Source organism: Argiope bruennichi, chromosome 6 (genome assembly GCF_947563725.1).
Source record: "Argiope bruennichi chromosome 6, qqArgBrue1.1, whole genome shotgun sequence".
NCBI lineage: Eukaryota > Metazoa > Arthropoda > Arachnida > Araneae > Araneidae > Argiope > Argiope bruennichi.
The window spans coordinates 14,622,498-14,640,638 of NC_079156.1; the positions used below are offsets into that span (position 1 = coordinate 14,622,498).

The following is an 18,141-nucleotide window of genomic DNA, read 5'->3' on the forward strand; positions in this document are numbered from 1 at the left end:
TTGGCAATGTCAAAATGATGCAAATGAATTTGAAATCACAATTAAAAAATCCTCTCTACAAGGCAGAAGGCAATAGACAGAGATTTTACTGGTGAGCTTGGCAAGACGGAGGGTGACAACTGATACATTTTCTTTAGATTAAGTAACGGTATTATTCTCGTGAACATAGCAAGATGGAAGACAATAACAGATACAAATTTTATTAGATTAGGTGCAGACATTTTAATCCTGAACATGGCAAGATGGAGTACCATAACTGATGCCTTTTTCTTTAGATTAGGTGATGGTATTTTATTACTTTTTATCGAATGGCAACTGACAGAAGTAAACAAAACATCGTAAGAATTTCAGATTGCTTTATCAAACGTTTTTGCAGCTGCATTGAATTCGTCATTTAGAATAGAGCTTCAAAATGTTATTAGAATTGTTCTGGAGAGAGTTCGCCATGTCACCACATCGTCTATTAAAACAGTGGAAAAAAGAAACAAAAGAAATAAAAAGTAAGCTTCAAATAGAAAATTTAAACGAGTTTAAACGAAATAAAAAAAAATTAGGTTTAATCGCATAATTGCTATGACATGTTTGAGATGTTCATATCTTTCAAAACAATTATGTTACAAAAAATGGTTTTATTATAATCAAAAGATTCAAAAATTACCTTTCTAATGATGTCGATTCCATTTCCTGTAAATTTCCTTTAATTTCAATTATATTTTTAATTCAATTTGTTACACTACCTGCAACAATATTTTTAAATGCTCTGATGGAATTTAAACTCAACCTCTAAGCATTCAATCGCATGCGTTTGCTAATCGTTCATTCTGTAGAAAGATATTCATTTCCTCTTTTACTTTGTAATATTTACACTTGTTAATTTACAGTAAGCTAATTGAGTTGGATTCATATTTTTTAGTCATATCAGATAACAAGGTAATTAAAAAAATACATTCCTTATTAATCATTTAACTGCTAAAATGTCAGTATTATGGGCAAACAAATGGGTCACCAAAGGCGGTTAGTAATTATTATTATCTAATAATTAATCATCTTTTTCCTATCTTTCTCTAGAAATTATTGCAAACATTAGGGAAAAGCATTGCTATCTCTCTCACTCTGTATATTCTGAATTGTGTTTATATGATTATTTTTATTATATGATAAATTTTTATCTTCTAGCGAAAGGCTATGAAATGAAGACGATTTACACTCAGAAAAACGATTAACGAGAAAAATAATTCTAAAGAACTAATTCCAATAAAATTAAATTTATGCTAGCCTTTCTTATTATATTGTTTGTGCTCTAATGATAAAATTCAGAGTATTCTAATAAAAGCGTCTTTTTGTACTGAAAGTTTATTTTATTTTTTTTTCCTCATGAACTCATTACAATTTTTGAATGCCGTAAAATAATTAATTACGAACATGTATACGATTACTTTACGAAAGAATCGTTAAACTATGTATAGTTAAAAGTTAACTTTATATAGATAGACATTCTTTATTCCGGACCAAACAGGTAAATACGGAACCAAAAAGAAATCATTTTTTTTTTCTGAGTCGCTATGCAACAAAAAAATATATATTCTCGTTACATTTCTCTTGTTTTTCATCAATTTCCAAATTTTGGAATTTTTCATAATCTGTTTATAATAGTATTTGCTATTAAATGCATATCAAACTACTTAAGAATAATAAAATTTATTTCATAAAAATCGATATATAGTTTCAAACGAACAAAAATGCCTTGAAATTATTTCATTCTGAAGTTTTTAGTTCCTAATGATCACTAACATTTGCACACAGATCCTTTCATTTCGTATATGTATGAGTAATATAAGGTTATTTAAATTTAAAGCAAGTTAACTTCATTTCTTTTTTATATATTGTAACACTTTGCAAAACTAAATCTTAAAACTAGAATATCGTTTGTTAGAAAAGAAGCGACTGGCAAAAACACAGAAAGTAACCAATCGTTTTCCACCACGGATCTTAACGATTTTTAAGCAATTTTAGCAATCAATTTTGTTAATTCATTCTTTTATATCTTGCAATTTTTTTCTTTATAGTATGCAATAAAAAAAAACGTTTTTTTTTTTTTTTTTTTTTTTTTTTTCCTATTATGAGATTTATAATTGGTAATTGGTCCTATTTAAACATTCTTATTTAACATGATTTGTCTCATGTTTGTATAAATGGAATTTTGTAATTTCTGTTTGCTCATTTTTTTGGTGTAAAATTCTTGCAATTTTTGACAATTGCTTTTCTCGATGATAATAAACTTTAAAAAACATTTGATGAGTTTCGCTTTTTAAATTGATATCGCATTTTGAAATCATTAATTAAAAATTAAAAAATAGAAAGTATTTTTTAAAAATGTATTTTTAAAAGAATAAGAATGTATCTAATAAAATATATTCTTAAAAATCTACCTCTATTAAATTCATCTATAATAAACTAACCATTTTTCAAAAGTTTGCAAAATTAATCTTTCCCCTCCTAAAATATTCTTTAATAATAAAAAAGATAATTAAGAATTGAAAAAATGTAAAAGTACTTCATCTTTATAATTGTTTTTCATTCTTGATTAATTAAGTGAATAATTTCATTCAGATTAATCCAGCAAAATTATTCATTCATTATTCATTTGCCTCCATATTATATTGTGATCCAGGATCATGTAAGCTGAATTTAATTGCAAGTGGTGACATCTATTGATTATTAAAAGCAGATTATTTCTATTTTTTCATTCAGCATCAACAAACAACATTTAAGATATAATACATCAACAACTGACATAAATTTTGTCATATTTGAACACAGAAATCGAGATGATAGAAAAATTAAATGAGTGTGATGGAAAAGGGAACTTTTCGTTGAAATTGCCTATTCAAATGTTTTTATGTAATTTAGAATATTTCTTGTCTTAATGATAGACATTTGTAATTGTCTTTTCCTTTATTTCTTATTATATTAGAATTCTAAAATAATAACCAATAATATGTCCTCAATGACAATATAACATTTTAATATTATACTGTCTCAATTATTAATTAATTGATTTATTTTAATTAAATTTTTATTCCATTAAAATTATCCCACAGAGTCTGATCGTTCATTTGAGAAAACTTAAAATTTAAAATATCATAATATTTATAACAACAAGTTATAAAATATGTTAAAGCGTGAAAAGTCACATTCATAGAAATAAAACACTGTTTTATCAGTGCAAAAAAATGCAGAAATTAAAAAAAAAAAAAAAAATCCGGAACTCAAAACAAAATTTTGTTAGTGATTCGGAACAAGATTATAATGAATTACAAAATGAATGAGTGAATTTACCAATGATTATAATGAACATTGCAAAAAAGAAAATTCGTAAATATCCAATAAAAGTATTGTAAATAGAATCAGAATTTGCTTAGAATATTTCTAACAGCAACTAACATTTTTACGATTTTGTTTGACTTTCATAATTTCGATAATTGTTTTATTGGTACTTTACGGTTGTAGCGGCTACTAAAAAGCGCCAAGAAAACATTTCGCCAATTTGGTGATTTCAGTTGTCAAACTATATAGCATGCGATTCGCATTCTATATAGTTATTCGTGATTTGATATTCCCACTGCTATGACTTTTGAAAAGAATTTGCTCTATATAAAAATTAGTTCTCTCTAATTGAGTATATTTTTGTAGTTTGGCGAAATTTTTTCTAGACTCATTTTGGTCGCCCTTTAAAGCCAAATTGTACCGTTTTATTTGTAGCACATTAATAAAAACATTGTTCAAAAAAGCTTTTTTATTTTTAATATTTTCTATTCAAGATTAATTTGTTTCGATTTGATTACATCAATAAATTTTTCTTGAGTTTAGCGAACAATATTTTATGAGGTGAGGTATTATCAAAAGAAAATTCCTCTTAATCATTTCTTATTTTTATAAAAATTCGACACTACACCAGGGGTGACCATATAACTCAGGTAAAATAAATTGCTGATGGTGCAAGTAAAACGTTTCTGCCTTCTCCGATATCTGTCGAAAGTTAGACTGTCTTCCGAATCGTCGATAACTTCTCAACACCAATGCTGCTGAGAATATTTGCTTTACCAATCCCTTATAAAATCACTAGACATAAAAATCACAAAGAAAACTCTACGAATAAAATTCTTAAAGTACTCACTCATATGAAAAGAATTATTTTATAAATAATAATACTTAACAACAAAAAAAAAAAAAACTACCATACGAACAAAAACGACAGTTGTGTATTCTTTACGCATAAACAAAGCACATATACTACATTAATTTATTCGGAATTGTCTTCAATTAAATATAAATAAATAATTTCTTTTTTTAAACATACCTGATCTTATCTTATGTAATCTTGAATGATACTTGCTCAGGATTTTTACAAACGGAGCATTTTGGATTTCTCTTTCTTAACAGATTTTCCATATTCCGAACACTTCGGCGTTCGCATCCATGCCGCTAGTTCTGAAAAATCAAATAAAACAGTATGTATAGAAAAATAATCTACACAAAAAGAAATAAGTAATTATAAAATGAATATTATTCAAATGCCAAATAATAACTTATATATTTGTAAGCATTTAATCTTTTTTAATTCGCTTTTCGAAGACAAGGAAGACACTTTTCATTTTTAAATTCACTTTAATCCATCCCGGGGAAGGCATTATTTATTTACAAGAGGCGCTTTTAAGGCACGTCCACTCACAGCAACAGATTAGGCAAGAAGACAGGGAAGAGCTAGAAATTAATTATCCCTCATCTTATATAACATTAGATATTGGTAGGGAAAATATTTTTTGACAGTGCTAATACTATTAAGATTCCGCTAGGGATTTCTGACGCATGTCAATTACAAGTAAGGGAAACACAGGGATCTTTTTAAAAAGATATCGTTATATTCATCGTTGAAAATGCAGATTCACACGGGTAGGTAGAGCTAAAGAATGATATTAAATGACATGGAATTCTTTTTAAATTAAGATACTTTACTTCGTCCATTAGATTTCAAAATTTATTCTTAGGTTCTGAACTAGGTGCTTTTAAAATTATGTCATTTTGAAGGAGAAAAAATTCGTTTTCCTCAAAAGAAAAAGAGAATGTATAATTTATATTTTCATTTACTTTTTTTCCACATCAACATTAGCAAATGGGTGACACATGAATGTAGCAATTGGTTTCTTTTAGTATGCGCGTCTTAGGTCTTAGTAAAGGCGATCATCCTAAAATGTCTTGGCGGTCCACCTTTCGATCGCGATCGACTTAATGTCCACCCCTGCTTTGAAGTATGTTCCTTAACAGATGTATTGTTTTCTGCTACTTTAATGTTCGACATACACATTTTGGTCTTTATAAATGTGTAGTGATATTGCTTAATAGTGATATTTAAATCCTAATTAATTACCTATTTTTTTAAAATCTTAAATTAGTCCATATTATTTTATTCCAAAATTTTCTCTTATTTCCTGATCCAAATCCCACTTTTTTTATTTAATTATTTCCAGTATTCCTTCTCTTAAAAGTGTATAAGTTATGACTAATGCAATTCTCAAAATTTAAAAGTAATGATAAAAATCCCTAAAGCAGAGGGCATTCCTTTTAAAGATACCGAGGATTCTCTTTCCTGAAAAAATTAAATTTCTTGTTTTCCTTTTTAAAAAAACCATGCGAAAACTGTGCATAGTTTTTAGTTCCCCTTGAATACAATGGACTTCTAAAAGGTAAATTTAGATATTATTTCTTTTATGAATGAAATCATTTTGAAATAATAATTACTGCTGATTTCGTTGCATCTTCGATTACAAAATGTCACATATTTTGAATCCTAAATTAATTTCTGAGAATTCTTAGAGAAGAATTGATTCTGGAACTTGAATTCTTTCTCATTCGTTTATGAGTATGAGAAATAAGATTAATTTTAATTAAAACATATTTCGTTTCTTAGATTAGGCAATGTTGCATAGTTCAATCAAATTCTGAAAAAAAAAAGAAAGAAAAAAAAAAGAATTGATTTTAAGTTTTGAATTCTCAAAGATTTATCATTTAGTATCATAAATGGTGATGAATAAGCAATTAATATTTATTCCGTTGCATTCTTGATTACAAAATAAAAGGAATTCGAGTCCTAAATGAAATTCTAAGAAGAAATTCTAAATGGAATTCTAAGAAGTGTACAGAGAATTTATTCAGGACATCGAATCATTAGAAATTTATTGTTTAGTCTAAGAGATGATGAAATACTTTGCAAATGAATCGAATGCCCAATTTGGAATGAAAGAAAAATTCCATTCCACTTTCTCGCACATTTTCACAAAAAATTATCCCTTATATTGTGTGGAAACCCGAATGCATTGTTACGTTATGCATTCAAATTGCAACGGTGCTCTGTGGACTGATATTCACAGAAATACTTTTAAAAACATGCAAAAATTAGCCCTTGTATGGATGATTTTTTAATTATAAAAACATATGAATGTCATAGTCTGGCGGAAATTATTCTCATACCATTTTGAATGGTCTTCCCAAACTTTTATCACATACTCATAATAAAGATTTTATTCCAGGGAATGCCTTTAATGGTATTGGCGTATAATAGTTGCGAAATATTAGCCTCTGGCGTGAATTTAGCATTTTTACTAAATCTATTGTGTAATCCTTTTGCATCCGTTAATCAAATTTGTGTTTCAGACAAGGTTTTTTTTTTCTTTCTTTCTTTACCGATTGAGACAAAAATTTCACACAGAACTTGTCTTGAAGTCATAAAATAATATACAAAATTTAATGCCTTTAAGTCTTTGCGTTTTTAAGTTATCGTGTTTGCATGCTTCTGGAAATACAGACCGACAAACTATCAATGTTTTGTTGGATTTAGCTGAAAATTTGATAGGTGCCTGAACTATACAGGGTGTATCAGTACAGCGGTTATAAGCGGATTATACGGAAATCCCATAACAATGCATGGTGGGGAACGCTTTCCTGACGCGGTAGTGACGACACAAAACACAAGATGAGAAAGCATGTTTATTATTCTTAATGCAACAAAAAATGCCTGGAAGTCTTTGGCTGGTGTACGTGATAGATGTCGGTACATAAACTGAAGTATCAGATGACGTTACCTGCGCTCACTGTATGCCGCATACATATCCGCTCCTAAGCGTTCTTCGATGTGATTTCAGCAAGATGGAGCTCCCACCCATTACAGCATTGACGTGCGTCTCCTTCTGAAAGCAACGTATGATCGATCTACAGTGGATCGGGCGGGGATATTTATTCCATTGGCCTGCTTGATCACCATATCACACTTACCTTGATTACTTCTTCTGGGGATCATCAAGACACTGGTCTATGAAACTTCCGTTAACAGTGCTGTGGATATGTTGTACGCATTGGGGCAGCAGCTGGGGAAGTCCGTGACACTCCTGGTATTTCCGCTAATGTTAGATCATCAATGCGCTCGAGATGTAAGACCTATATCAAGGCCCGGAGTCATAATTTCGAACACCTTCTTTGGTAAAAATATTGTCTCTTTATGTTTTTTCTAAGTTTTTTTACCGAAACTAAGAATAATAAACTTGTTTTCTTATCCTGTTTGTGTTCTTCTTTTCATAAGTTTTGTGTCACCTCTACCGAGCCAGGAAAGCACTTCTGACCATACATTGCTATGTGATTCTCATCACCTAGGTGTACTCTATCTCCCCTGAAAGTTTGTAACCGGTGTACTGATACACCCTGTAGATGTTAAATCCATGCGTGCAATAGTTACGAAATATTAACCTTTGGCGTGAATTTAGCATTTTTACTGAATTCATTGCGTGAATATTGGCAAGGTTTTTGATAATTAATCCCTGGAATGCAATTAATAGTATCCGAAAACAGAATTCCTGTTTTAGATGCGTTTTCTCCAACCGATTAAAAAAATTTAACACAGAATTACATTTGTAGTCATAAAATCACAAACTTAAAAATATTGTATTTTTGAATTATCGCTTCTGTTCTTGCCGATAGACAGTCAATCTTTTGATAAATGTCTATACTCAAAATATTAAATCTGTGTTCCGAATTTTATCCATCTAGTTTTTTCATCTTCTAGTTATCGTGTTAAATTATATTCGAACAGCCAGACAGACTTCCTCATAAAGGATCTTGCTCAAAATTGAATAAAAATCTACACATTTCGTATGAAGGCCATATGCCAAATGTCATTCTGTCAAGCTCAAAGCGTTTCTGAATTATCTTTGTCACGGATAAATAGGAAACAGTTATAATGTCAAAAATGTATTTTGAGAATTCAGGGAGGTCTAAAGTGCAGGGATTCAACACAATCTCGAATTCGAATTTTTGACGATTACGTATACGAGAAAGTGTAACACGAATACGAGAAAGTAAAAATTGTAACACGAAGTGTAACAAAAATGTAATGAATTCGGGGGGTCTGAAATGTGATGATTCATTAAACTCTCGTTATCGAATTTTTTTTTAATTCTTTGAATGAATAAATATAAAAATGTAATAATACTTTGTTGAATTTAATATTTCGCATTTTTTATTTGTATTCTTACATAAATCATATAATTTACCATTATTACTCAAATTAATTATGGGACTTAATTTACCTCTGATAAAGTTTATATTTTCTTATTTTAAGTTTTAACGGAGTTTAGCGCCATAATTTTAGAGATAAACAGGTAAACTAGAGTATACAAATATATCATTTAAAAAAATTAGGCGTTTTACCATAAATTAGTCGTTTTACAATCAGTATTTCATGAAATATCAAAACCTTTATTCTTTACAACAATTATATTTTACAATATTTTATAATCATAATATATTCTATAATTATCATTTGAAAAATTTTCATTGCTTTGCATTTTAAACCCTTTAGCTCTAAAAAATATTTAAGAAAATACTAAATTTATGAGCATAAAAAGAACCCAATCTGTTCTCTCTATTTTTAAATTTTGAGTCTTGAAGTGAACAAAACGCTTTTCTCAACCATTGCCAGAATTCTTCTTAAAAAGTTCTTCGTAAGCAATTTTCGGTTTTGCCAAATCTCTAATCGAGTCATTTAAATGAAGCGGCGTTAATGCTCTAACGCTTTAAATAGTTTGCATGAGACTCAATAAGATTTCACATGCACTCCGTTCTGCTTCTGAATTAAATGTCGTTCATTTGACAATGATAAAATAATACAATCGATGCAATAAAATTGAAATTTAATGGATCGTGACACATAATGCTAAGGAGAAATAAAAAACAAAAAAATTGAAAACTAAACTAAACTAAACTAAAAATTTTAGGTATCTTTAAAAGAACGTGCTAGAATAAAGGATTTATATTCTTTCACTCAGAGAATGTGAACTTACTGAATTAAGAGTTTTCTAGAGAGCATATAGGGTTAATTAAATTTAAAAAATGTAGGGATTGGAACAGGAAGTAAGAGAACATTTTAGAATAAGTTAATATGGACTAAGTTAAGTTAAAAATTTCAAAATTAATTAAGATTTAAATTAAATTAAGAGATATTATTATAAACAAATGTCATGAAAGTATATTTACTCTCCGATTTTTTCGTAAACCAAAACAATAATTATGACTAGGAATAATATTTCAAGCAGCACTGTTAAATGACTACCCATTCCACAAATTCAAGATTACTTAAAAAAATGCAATTAAATATTTAAAAAAATAATATAATTTAAAAGCAGTTTTTGAAGGATTAACAAGGATTTTTTTCAAAAATGAACGATAATGCAGGTTTGAAGGGTAAACTGTTTAAAACATCTTCCATGAAAGCCATGAATTTTCACGGAGTTACATTCGCAAAATATCTATTCCAAAAGAATTAAAGCGAATATTGGTTTGTCCACGAAATCCCATTGGGAATAACAGCGGTTCATTTTAACAACTGGTCAAATTCACATGTCTTAGTAGTATTAATATACTATTAATGCACTGATTGACACAAAGTAAAGCGAAAGAAATAGACGTTAACAAAGTTCCTTGAAATTGGGAAAAATGCATCTATTCATAACATGTGATTAAAAAATGAGTGACAGATATAAGAAAAACTTAGTGTTTTCGGATCTTGGGAAATGGATGATCAATTCAGGTTCCAAAAATGAACGGCTGGACTTGATAAGAAAACACTTTCTAATTCAGGCAGCATTGTAGTTATGTAATTCGATTTCCTGGGGGATGCTTATTAATTTCGATCTTTAAGTGCTATAATAATAATATAGATACTTATAACTACCTGATACTTGAAAAACCTACCTTATACATCATCCATATTAACCTACCTTATACATCATCCATATTAACCTACCTTAACATAGCCATACCATCTTAACCTACCTTATACATCATCCATATTAACCTACCTTAACATAGCCATACCATCTTAACCTACCTTATACATCATCCATATTAACCTACCTTAACATAGCCATACCATCTTAACCTACCTTATACATCATCCATATTAACCTACCTTAACATAGCCATACCATCTTAACCTACCTTATACATCATCCATATTAACCTACCTTATACATCATCCATATTAACCTACCTTAACATAGCCATACCATCTTAACCTACCTTATACATCATCCATATTAACCTACCTTAACATAGCCATACCATCTTAACCTACCTTATACATCATCCATATTAACCTACATTAACATAGCCATACCATCTTAACCTACCTTATACATCATCCATATTAACCTACCTTAACATAGCCATACCATCTTAACCTACCTTATACATCATCCATATTAACCTACATTAACATAGCCATACCATCTTAACCTACCTTATACATCATCTTAACATACCTTGAAGGATTAATAAACTTATGTAATTTTACATACATACATAAGTACAGTGACTTTTTTTTAAAATTTTAATTAGTTTATTAATTTTTATTTTAAAATCCTTATTACAGAAAGGTATTAAAACATATTATTATGATCCACGTTTATTTTGTACCAACAATGCTCTAAATACATTTCCTTTCATTCAACGCCACAAAAAGTAAATTTTAAACATTACTGAAATAGAGTTTTTTTTAATCATGTGAGAACATGATATTATTTTTTGGTTTGAGGTTTTTAAAGCTTTTAAATGGCAAAAATTGGCAATTCATCGCTTTTGAGGCAAATTTTTTTCGCTTTTAGGTTTATTAGAATTTGATAAAGAAGTTTGTCACACTTGAAGACTTATCGCCAACAAAAAGTTACAGCTTGGTGCGAATGTCCGCCATGTTTCTGACCACCTGATTCTTCTTTCTGGTCAATAAAAAGCAGATAAGTAAGAAATTATCTCCCGAAGAAGCACAAAGAAAGTGGGAATGAATGAGAAACAGCCAGAGGAGGTATAAAAGTTTATATATGTATATATTAATGCAAAAAAAAAAAGTTTCAGAACTCGACCGATTTTGAGATGAAAAAAAAACATCGTTTACCTAAATATCGACGCATGCAAAATCTTATAGTTACGTAATTGCTTCTAACCGGTTTAAGTCGGTTAATAACTTGAATTAATTAAGACAAACATTAACTTAAAAAATAATAATGTTCTCACATGATAACGTGAAATTTGCGATAGCAGATTTCAATTTTATATTTATTATTATTATTTTTACTTGAAGGACTAATAAAAGTATACAATCTTACCAAGAGTCGATTTTATATTTTTTGCATCCGGTTTTTCGTTCCCCCTTCTCAGCTTTGAACATATGCAATTCTTTCTAGCTTGTCTCTTTTTTGGAAACATACATTTCGCTTTCCATCTGGATTCCGTTAGCTCCAGCCATTGTACATTCCCGTGAAATTTGTATATACAAACGGATCACTCTGTTTACTTTACGAAAGAATGGGTATTCGCGTGTGGTCTTTTTATGGCGACCCAGGCTTCAGTTTACAGACTTGTTGAAAGGCCATCCCTGAAAGAAGGGTAAAGAATTTGGAATGCATTCTCGAACCCTCAGTAAATTTTCCTGCATCGTTTCTTCAGTACGTTCGATTCTAAGAATGACTTATTTTGAAACTAAAGCAAAGTATTTTTAGAAACATGGAAATGGTGTTAATGTATAGTCACATGACATATGTAAAATGTACCTCGTCAATCTGAAGTTTAAATCTTGTAATAGCGTTGATTAAGTTAATAACCTAAAACTTTCTCGCATATTCTCTAATAAAGGTGTTTGTTTTTGATGCTTTTTTTCCGAGCCGGCCGAAACCAAAATTTATCATGGAATTACAATCGCCATCACAAAATCACATACCAAATATGATAAATTTAAATCGATGCGTTTTTGAAATTATTTCACTTACATGCTTCTGAAAATACAGCACGATTGATATTCAACTCTTCTTGGATTTGACTCAGTATTTGATAGGGGATGCAATTATAGATATTAAACTTATGTTTTGAATTTTATCCATCTAGTTTTCTTCGTTTTATCGTTATCGTGTTAAATTATATTCAAACAACTGTATAGGCAGACTTTCTCTTAATAGATTTTGCTCAAAATTTGACGAAAACTGTAAATTTAGTTTGAAGTCCATGTGTTACGGTCAATGTGAATGATCGGTTATTAATACTAACCGGACATTAATACTAACCAGTCTTTAATACTAACCGGTTTGGTTATTATTAATAAGGACCGGTTAGTATTAATAATAACCGATTATTCACATTGACCGTAACACATGTACCAAATTTCATCTGTCTGGATTAAAGATTCATTTTTATTTATCGTTGTCACCGACAGACCGACATTTTCCAAAAGTGTGTTTTTTGTATTCAGGCAGGACTAAAACATAAAGATTCGCCAAAATCTCGAATTCGAATTTTTTATTTTACTTGCAACAAGCAATGTTCCAAGTGACTCAAGGCGATAAAACTTTCTCAGTAGTTCGTATACGACAAAGTACAAAATAATAATATTAATAATGAGACGATTTTTTTTTTAAGTCCGAATTTTTTAAAATCTGAAAAGCTGTCCTTCGGGTCTTCCATTCAATCAGCATGAATGAAAGAGAGAATATTATTCATATAGTTGCACAAAACAGAATAAAGACCCAAAAACAACGAAAAAATAAATGGAAAGTGGAAGCAGAAAGTAGAACAAATAAACGCTACCCGAAAGTGGAAGCAAATAAAATCCACTATTTGATTTTTCTTGACATTGCTTAATTTGCAACAGCTATAAAGAATAATTCTTTTAATATTTTTATTTTATATCTTCCAATATTAATCTAATTATACCTTTAAATTAATTTTTATTAACTTTTTCATTAGTTCAGAAATTTAGTTTAGTATTTTGTTACTTTTTCTGTTTACATCAGTGCCATTCTTGTTCGTTTTAGCATTATTGGATCTATTCTTATCAATATGTCATTTTTTTAATTTCTAATATATTAAGTTATTTTCACTTAAATTATTCACTAAATTATTTTTCATTAAAAATTAGTGCAAAAATATGTACATTAGTGCAATGGAGAAATCTTTATACTTAAAAACTACAGTATATGGTATAATGTTGATATAAAAAGTTCGTTTCAAATTTCCACAATTCGTACTTTTTAAAATGAGTGGATTATTAAGAGAAATCTTGAAAAACCTTTTACATTCGATAATAATAAAAATAAATAAGCGGCGCAATTTTACTTCTACTAATTATTTAGAATTTTCAAAAATAAATAAATAAATAAACTTCGAGGTACATATTACTACCCTTCAATATATATATGGGCTAAGTTTGATAATTTGGAGTCAAAGAGTTTGGCCATTAGAGCGTCGGTAAAAAATAAAAAAACAAACTAAAAACAGACTCTCTTACAGTTGATAGAATAAAACATAAAAATAAACCGACATCTTTATTATTGGTAGAGATCACTGCCAAACTAACTTCTCACTAATTTCGCATTAAAATGAATCGCACCTTTTTTTTAAATAATAAGATTTGTTCACAATGTTAACACAGATGTAATACATACAGACCTAACAGATAATACAACATAGAATATAAAGGAAAACTTCAGTCATCTTTACCATGAAATTCAATGAATTATGTAGGAATTCAGTAAAATACGTTAAATTTAAGCCATTGCTTCGAGTACCATGCTGTTTAAGTCGAGCAAATGCGTTATAAAAATATATCAAGTACTTTCAACTATGAGCATACTTTCAAAAGATAGTTTGATTGATTATCTTTGGACTTTACACATATGCAATTTCTTTTTATTTATTTAAATAAGAGAACGTGGTCACCATGGAATTTTCTCGCATATATTTTCTAATAAATGTACTTGCGCATTAATTATTAACTGCATGCTACCACTGGCGAACCACATTAACGAAAGAGCTTATTAACATGAGATCGTTGGAGATGTGTTTTTTTCTGGGGGGGGGGGCGATTAATCTCTGGGAATCAGTTGATATCGAGAATCGAATGTGCACTTTGGATCCCTCTTTTCCACTAATTGAAACCAAAATTTGAACACAGAACTACAATTGCAGTCAAAAAACATATACCAAATTTCATATATTTAAGCCATTGCGTTTATGAGAATCGTTCAAATGTGTGTGAAAATATAGATGGACGGACGGTCAATCCCTTGACGAATATGGTTCGAAATTTTATGAGTATTTACACGTTGGTTTTTCTGTGTTTTAAATTTTATATTCTCTTCTAGATTTCTTTTTTGTATTTATTGTTATTTGTGTTAACGTATATTTTTATAGCCGGACAGACAGACTTCCTTTGAATGGATTTCGTTCAAAATTGGGTAGAAATCTACAAATTTGGTGTGAAGACCATATACTGAATTTTAATATTTACTTTAAAGCGCTTTTAAGTTATACTGTTCACGGACAGAGACACAATACCAAAAACATATTTTTCGGACTCGGGAAATCCTGAAATTCAAAGATTCATAAAACTTTCTGGTCTGAATTACTTTTTCTTTGCGTGTTTCGTGCACGAGAAAAAAAAAGTTAAAAAAAAATCTTTGAAAATATTTATTTCTCAGTCACCACATTTTTTTAATATATCTGTCTAATTTTCAACGGAAATTTCAACAAGAGTCAATAAACGTGATATTACATATCATTGAATACAGTATCACATGTTTATTTCAAGTTATTTTTCTAGGAGTATACCGTTCCAGAATCAAACTGATGTGATGTATTTGACGCTTTTACCTAGAATAGACTCCATTCTATTCTTTGAACTTCAAAATACAAGTTATTCAAAGAAGTAAGAAATAATAAATTTTAAAAAATACAAATTCTCTGAATTATAATACAGTTTCTGTGACAAACTCAAAAGTGATCTGATCTAGGCGTATAAAATATGGTATATGATTTTTACATCAAACTAGCATATTTCTACTAAAGTTTGAGTAAAATCTGCTCAGAATAAGTATGTCTATCCAGCAGTACAAACTTAAATTGCACGATAACTTCAAAATAAATATAGCTGGATGGGATGCAAACTCAACAAATTTGATATTTATAGCGTAGACACGTATTAAATCTTGAGCCGAATCCACACGGGGTTGACCACCTTCCGCTCTGTATTTTCAGAAACATGTGAACACAATCATTGAGAACCACAATGACTTAAATACATCAAATTTGGAATATGATTTTGTGACTGCAATTGAAGTTCTGGGTTATATTTTTGTTTCAATCTCTTTGAGAAAAACGCATCTAAAATACAATTTCGATTTCCGGGTGCTATTAACCGTAGACCAGAAATTAATCGCGAAGAAGCCCAAGACAAATTGGCACGATAAGCAAAAATGCTAAGTTCACGTGAAAGATCATATTTTAACTATTGTTCGTCAATGCCATGCAAGGTATTCGCAGGGTCACAATTGTTAGGCTGGGGATTGGGGACAGTACTCTCATCTCAGAATATAAAAGGACGTGTTAGGAACTCCATTCCTGCTGGAATTTAGTTTCTCGTATACGAAATATAAAAAAATATTTTTATCGAAAAAAATTTACACTTGGGATTTTGAGGAATTCCTTTTAGACCAGCGTGAGTTAGAAAACACATTTATGGCTTTCTGTCTATTTGCTACCTGTGATAAAGATAACTCAAAAACGCTTTGATCTAGACGAATGAAATTTAATGTATAGTCTTTACACCAAATTTGTAGATTTCTATCATATTTCGTACAAAACCTATTCAGTGGATTCGAATCCAGCGGACATCTGCAAAATCTATTCAGTCTCTCCGGCTGTTCATAAATTAGCATGATAAACAAAAAACGAAGAGACTAGATGGATAAGACTCGATACATAGGTTAAACATCTATAGCTTAGACGCGAAATTTCTATCGATTTTGATTAAAAATACGTTCTGGGGAAATCTATCTACCCGGCTGTTCGAAGATAATTTTATAAAATAACTACAAACCGAAAATAGCTATACAGATAGGCAACATTGGACAAAGACAGATTTCATACTTATAGTGTAGACATCTATCATATTTTGAGCTATATCCAACATGAAGATCTGTCCGTTGGTATTTTTGGAAACACGTAAACTCGATAACTCAAAAATGCAGTGACTGAAATATATCAAATTTGGTACGCGAATTTGTGACCACAATTGTAGTTCGGTGCCATCGTTGAGAAGAAACACGTCTAAAACACAGAATCACCTTTATTGGAGAGTATGAGAAAAAGCTTTGGAGGGATCACTCTCGCAGGTTTATGTCTTTGTGCAGAAAAATGTTACAGTTATTTGTAATCTGCAGATGGTTTTTAATAATCTTTCATTAATATAGTTGATTTCTCTATCCATTTCCATCATCGTAAATGTAGTCATGAAAATCCCTTTTTAGTGACCGTAATTAAGTGCACTCTCATTTCCTCCTGATGCATACTCCCGCTCATTTCTGCTTTCCCCCTCCCCCTTCGGTATTTACATTTAACTACCCTTCGCCTTTCCGCCCCATATAAACCACCTCAGTTATCAAACGTGCGCTCCTCGTGTGTTTATGCGGAAGGGGAAGATTGAATCTCAGCTGCTTGACGAGGACAAGGAAGCCCTTCACTGGGGTGCTGGTTCTGGGTTCTTCTCCAGGGCGCAGGGGGTTTCTTCAGAGGACAGATTTATGGTTGCGTCTCCAGTTTCAGGAAATTCGGAAGTCGTTACCTACGTGACTGAAGGGGGCACAAATGGAATTCTGAGCTGGAACGGTTTTTTGTTTGTTTGTTTGTTTTTTTAATTAAAAATGCGACTTTTTAGTAAAGTTTTTATCAAAATCGTCAACGACCCGTTTTAAAATTTTGAGACATGAATTTTTATCACTGCTTATGTTTATATATATATTTCGTTCCCCCCCCCATAATTTTGATATAGAATAACTTAAATAACTAGAATTGCAAATTTACTCTCCTCGTAAAAAACGTTTTCATAAAGATTAGGAAATGGAGTCACGAAATAAGTCACAGTTACGAACAAGCAAAACTGTGCAAACATTTAAAAAAAAAAAATTAACTACATTGGTTGTCGTTACTACTTACTTCGTGCTGTAGAAAACAGAAATGGTCTAAATAAAAAGGAACTGTCATGATACTTTTATTAACCCTTAATGGTCGTAAATGATCTTTTGAGTGGCAACAATGTTTTGTGTGTTATGTCATGTATAATTGGTGTCCGATAAGAGTTAACTTATTTATAAGAATTAAAAGAATAAAAAAATTAAGAATAAATAAACTTAGAATTAAGAATAATGTAGAAATAAAAAAATATATTATAAATTCGAATAACTTCAGTATGATTTAAATTAGTTTTCCTATAATAAAATCAACGGATATTGATGACATAAATGTTAGCAATAAATAATATTGATCAAATTACGCAAATATTAAGAAATAATTTTAAAAATTGAATCAAAGTCTTAATTTAAGAATTAATATCATAAGTTTCGATGAAAATATAAGCAAAAAATGAAGAATTAATGCAAGTCCAAAAGGAATGTTTGTAATATTGAGAGCAGTAATTTCCGGATGGTGAATGAATCGCCAAATAAAATAATTGAGGCATATTTTGCGTGTATAACGAGAGCATGTATTGATTCC

The 18,141-nt window shown here is 29.9% G+C and overlaps 1 long non-coding RNA gene across 1 annotated transcript in view; it reads right to left on the minus strand.

Moving 5' to 3' along the window:
• Window positions 1-4,359: 4,359 nt before the first annotated feature.
• The window catches only part of LOC129973018 (uncharacterized), an 87,569-nt gene continuing 73,787 nt past the window's right edge, over window positions 4,360-18,141 (minus strand). Inside the window, exon 3 of the long non-coding RNA XR_008784928.1 lies at window positions 4,360-4,491. This is a non-coding gene — a long non-coding RNA (uncharacterized LOC129973018). The remainder of the gene's footprint in view (window positions 4,492-18,141) is intronic.